Genomic DNA, 6,069 nt, shown 5'->3' with positions numbered 1-6,069 from the left:
AGTAATTTGAACAAAGTTCGAACGTATTTTCTCACGTAATATTGCAAGAACAGTAAAATATTCAGAAACTAGATGTTGAGTCTAGTAATTTGAACACGTTTGTAAATGAGCGCAGTTATCCCCTGCCCTCCCACAAGTTACGTCACTGATCTCAATGAACATTCGAGTGACACCGAGTTAAAATGCCATCAGTAACTAACTATACTTGGAACTTTTTAAAGTATACTGGCAACTCTGCCTAGTAACGTTCTCAGAAAAGAAACGCACGGAACAAACGGCAGAAGGTAATGCATGATCGCTTTTGGGGGGAAGGGGTTCCTATAGTGGAGGCAGGAAAGAAGGTTAAAAGGTCTGAAATAAAAAAGGCAACACCTGCGCCTAAAAATCAGGCGCTCAAAGATAACAGTTGATTTTAGATCAGAAAAAAGAAAGAGCGAAAGAAAACAAAAACAGACCTCGAATCACAAGCGAGCGCTTTGAAAACGGAGAGGAATTCCAAAAAGCAGAATTCGTTGATTCATTCTCATCGACTTTGGTCATTAGGGCAAACCAACATTATTCTATGCTGGCACCAAAACCACAGTAAGCACTTCATTCCGTTTAACCTACGGTGGTTAGCAGAGTTTTTTCATTCCATACAAACGTGAACATTAGCATAATTGGCTGAGAAAATGCAGCCAACAATAATATTGTTCATTCAAATATTTGTTGGAATTCTTTAAGCAATAGATTCTGTCTCATATAGCTTCGATACTAGAAAGGGATGATAAATTTCAATTAATATGCATTAATCAGAAAGACAACAATTTTGTGGTTTTAAAAAATGTGAGTTAAAAAGGGGGTATGTAAAACAGTGCAATATATCTAAAATTTGTCACCAACACCATGTCGTTAATTTTTAACGTTTGGCAATTCTTCAGTCATCTCTACCACTGCCCAGGAGACGACAGAGATGAGAAACAAAGATTTTTGACTCATCTCGTAAGTTTCGTAGGAGTCTCGTCTCGATTTTCGAAAGGCTTTTCTCTTCACGTTTTGCAAATTTACGTATCTGATTTTTGAAAGTAGGTTTGGTAATACATTATACGCGTATCTGTTGAATAATTAGCATTAGTTGAAAAAAAAATGTACTTAAGTTTCTTAATCAATGTTGATACCCAAATGAACTAGGGATGGTAGCGAGACCGAGACTAATTTCAGTCTCGTCTCGAATTTTTGAGATGATACCAAGATCGAGACGAACGTTTATAGATCAAGACAAGAACGAGAATCAACATATCGAGACAGTCGAGACGAGAACAAGACAGACACTTGTATTTCAACACGATACCGAGACAAGACCAAATCCAGTCTCAAAAGTATCGGTCTCGTCTCGAATATTAAGAAAAATAACTAAAATTATACTTTTCACTCTAAATTTGTTGCATGTTATGTTATGTGTAAAATTGACACATTTGTTAAAATAGTGTATGAAAGTGAACTCGAAGATGAGAGTTTGAATTACCGCTTATACCAATAGTAAAATGTACTAATTTGAGAATAATGAACCCATTGGAACTATTTTCAATTACACCCGCTATGGAATCAAGAGAAAAACTGTCTAAAAGTGTTTATATTTATTTATATTCGAAATTTGAGAGCTCGTTTCAAGACACCCAAAGATCCCAACTTTGAGTTCATTTCCACACACTATTTTAACAAGTATACCGATCTTTCCTGTCCCCTAAAAAGTAATTATAATATAATAGCATAATATCATAATAGCATAATAATATACTAGTATAATACAATAATAGCATAATACCATATTAGCATAATATCATAATAGCATAATAATATAATAGCATAATAGCGCAATAATTGCATAATAGTGTAATAATACCATAATGCCATAATATTATTTTCACATAGTAGTAAAATAAAGAACCATATATGATATTATACATTCCATAGGTGTTTTTGTTCTCGCAACATAGTCTCGTGTCAGTTAGGTAGTCTAAGTTGATGCAAAATAAGCTAATGGAAAATTTTGGAATGAAGTGGATTACTTTCCTGTAAGCTCATGTGTCAAGACTGAATTCCCTTGAAGTATTTTCAAAGATATCATAAATATGGCTTCCCTAAATCCTTTTCCTCACATCCCAACTCCCATCACCATTGGGTTCTGCTAGAGCTGAAAGGAAATCATGAGTTTACTTATCCGGATAATAAGAAGGGCGTCTAGATTAGGTTATTTCATCCAGAGAGAAATGAAAATAATTAAAGAGAGAGCATTATTATCTATAGTGTTTCATTCCATTCCAGTAGCACTCGAACAAGAGTTTCATCACACAAGGAGGGCATATCTTATTTAAGTCATCATCGGATGTGCGTACCTGAAGAACGGATTCATATAAGTCACAATTCCATCATCCATTAAATAACCCAGCTTTCGCATTTCTAGAAGGTTCAGTGTATATGTCGTGGGAAATGATGGTTTAATTGAATTTTCACTACGTCTATAGTCTATAGTCTTGTGTCTATAGTCTTATATTTTTCTTTTTTATTACCACTTCCATGGTACTATCTTCTATCATATACTTCTACTGATTTTTTGGTAGTCCATGTCCGAATGACTTTCTTTCAATTCTAAATAAATGGAAAAGGAAACACGTGTAACACACTCTTACGTCATCACTGGTTTTCGTGAAGATGTGATTAGTATACACCTTGTTTCACTCAATCAATAAGGTCACCCTACAGTTTCTCATCCATGGAAAGCAACACGAAGAACACGTTTCAAGACCCAAAACCTCAATAACGTTTCTGCAGTTTGAACAGCTACTATACATGTAAGTAATACAGTATATTGAAAACAGTTGTGATTCTCACATCACTTAAAGATGTCTTGTACTCATCTTCACTTGAATCGAAGATTCCCGAGTAGGGTAGCGACTATAAAACTTTCGAAAGGGTGCTAATTGGTTAATACACCCAACCTCGTTATGTGGGCTGCCTGCTCAATTTGGTTCGTGTGGGAACTTGTACCCTATAATACATATCGGTATTATGTCATTTTGACAGGTCAATTGCCCCTAACTGAGATTTCATGCCTCGTGGTCCTCAGCGAACCTCTTCGTCTTGTTTTAACCATTTTCTCTTTTAATACTATGCATCAATTCACCCCTTCCTGTTTTTCCTTCCATCATCCTTTTTAACACGATCTTCATGATACAATTTCTTCTTAGCCAAGGCCTCAACCAGATCTCTTTCTATGCTCATCTAAGATTGTTCTTTGCTTTACTAACGTTTTTCCATTCATCTTCCATCCAACACTGCTAACGTTCTCCGTGTGCTATTATTACTGTAAATACCGTAATTTTATAGTTGTATGCTATTATTACAATAACTTGTCTACGTTCAGAAGATAGACATTTTCTGGGGAGGAGGCACGATGGGTCAGTGGTAGAGCACTTACCTCTGGTGCGTGAGGTCCATGATTCGATCCCCGGATAAGTAAGTTTGTGGTAGACAACATTGTATCTGTGGGTCTTCTCGGGGTACTCCCGTTTCCTCCCACTTTTCATTCCACCTATTCTTCTATTTATCATTCACTTGCTTTAATCGACTCCTCTAGCTTAAAGAGCATAATCGTGGGAGGTTAACTGAAAATTTTCATTTCATTTTTCATTTTATGTGGAACAAAGAGTGGGTTTGTTTCAGTTTTTTTTTTTTGTATATGTGTGTGTGTGTGTGTGTGTGTGTGTGTGCTAAGACGACTAGATTTACAATAGTAATTATGGTTCTTGCGTAGATTATTCTACCATTTAAAATGGGTTATCAAACTCCTTCTGTTACTAAAACCAACTTGTGTCTATAAAACTGAAAGAGAGTATATACATTTACATTTACTGATGTCTCACTTACACACTGCTGAGTTACATTTAAACTTACTAATGTCAGCTACAACTAACATGAGTGATCCAGAATAAAATAAATCAGTAAGCGTTCAATAATCTCTAATGTGCAATGCCCCCAATGTTGTCAGTTTTCACATGCATTAGGCAGTGGCGGATCTAGGTCAGGGCCAGGGGCACCTAGCCCCTCCCCAGTTTTGAGTGACAAAAATAATTTAAGCTATTATTTATATATTTTTGAAACTTTATAGTAAACTCATGATATGCCTATCATAGTCTGGGTTTTGACTGCCTTCCCCTCAGTTTTTACCTTTGAGATCCGCCACTGGCATTAGGGCTACCATTTTCTGAAATGCTACAATGCCATGTGGATAACTCATTACAGAAACATTAGCTTTTGACACAAAAATACCAAGTTCTATGTTTTACTTTCAAGTTTGCGTTTAAAACATTATGGAAAGTACATTGAAAAGAATTGTAATTAAACAAGAGTACTTACACAACATTATGTCGACTTTGCCTATTCATATTTTTTTTCAGATCTGATCTTTTTTGATAATTTCTTCTTTGAATACAAATAGCCAAATATATCTTCACATAAGAAATGACAACAATAGAAGTGACAATTGTCTTGGGAGTAGACAATACGGAGAAATAAGGGAATTTCGGAAAATGTTTGTGAAGAGAAATTTTTACCTCAAAAAATGTGCACATGTCCGCTTAAATGCTTACATATGCATAGCGCCGACTTTGGGAGGGGCAGGACACTTTTGGCCCCTTCAATATTTCAAGATGGGGTCCCCCCGCAATATTATCCAGTCGAGGAAAAATTAACAAAGAGGAGCAAGAATTTCTGTCGAAAACTTTGTGGTGCCTTTAATTCAATATTAGGAACAGCCTTCTTATTCGATAGAAAACATCATTTTCAAAACTATGTTTAATACAGCACTGAAGCTTCAACCGACACTCTGGCAGCACTGATTTGAAAAGTGAAGATCAATGTGGTGCGCAAGCTTGCAGTGAAGTTTCCAAATATTGAACTTGAATTTGTTTGAATGCCTTGAGGCAAATTTGACTTAGGTCGTGAATTTCTCAGCGGAGCGGATGCAGCGGAAAGAGATCGGGGAGGGGGGAGAAGGGGCCTTCATCAAGCAGTTGATAAAAAAACGACTGAATATAATGATATATTTATTCATTGTTCCCCTCCCCCAATTTTTTCTTCAAGTTGGCGCCTATGTACATATGGTAATCCTATATACATATCCACAATTTCTATTGTTATTTTGCTACATTTATAGAGCACTTGCATATTGTTTTTGTGCAGTAACGGATCGAGAGGGAAAGTATGTTGAAAAGTTGGGAATGTGTGTATCAATTATCCATCATAAGTGAAATGAGTCCACGTGTGGTTGTTTTAGTCTTTATAGAACGTATTAGTATCGCTAATTATAAAGCAATTTGCCCATTGCACATGGTTTTCCCAATTAGAGCTTAATGATTATCCAGACAAACCTCAACGAGATTGAGATAATCTGTATTGGAGTTCACCGCAAAATCACTGGCCAAATTGTTAAATCTCAACATTGTGATATGCAAATGCATTACTGCATACGAAAACTGATTAATCTCTCACGTACAAGCTCGAAGCTGGCATCAGCACTGCTTGTGCTCTAATTAAAATATTCTAATGATGCTCTTTTGAATCCTCCATACATAAATCATTGTTCACTCTTTTTATTGTAGTACAGACGTAAGTAAAGAAGTAATACTTATATAAACTCATATGTCAGCATATAAAACAATACTATTTATAACAGTATTTTCGGACCCCCCAAACTTCCTAACTCAACATACATGTGTAAACTTTTCTAAATAAAATTATGACTGTTTAACAGAGAAATGGTTGATGCAGCATGAAAATTTGATCTTACACTTCATCTCTACACTTTTTTCTTATTTAAAAAATCTAGTTTTTCCATTGTTTCCTGAAAATATTGGTGGAAGTGTTTTATAAGTACTTATCGTCTTTTCGGATACAGAAAAAATGAAATCTTTGAGTTTTAGTCCCACAGCTATGCCGACAAGACTAAAGAAGACGGTGATGATGAACTAATTAATGAAATGGTGGAATGAAGAAAGTGGGAGGAAACAGGAGAACACCCAGCAAACCCAC

This window comes from Thermobia domestica, chromosome 14 (genome assembly GCF_964235325.1).
Source record: "Thermobia domestica chromosome 14, izTheDome1.hap1.1, whole genome shotgun sequence".
NCBI classification, from domain to species: Eukaryota; Metazoa; Arthropoda; class Insecta; order Zygentoma; family Lepismatidae; genus Thermobia; species Thermobia domestica.
This window is presented reverse-complemented; position numbering follows the sequence as displayed.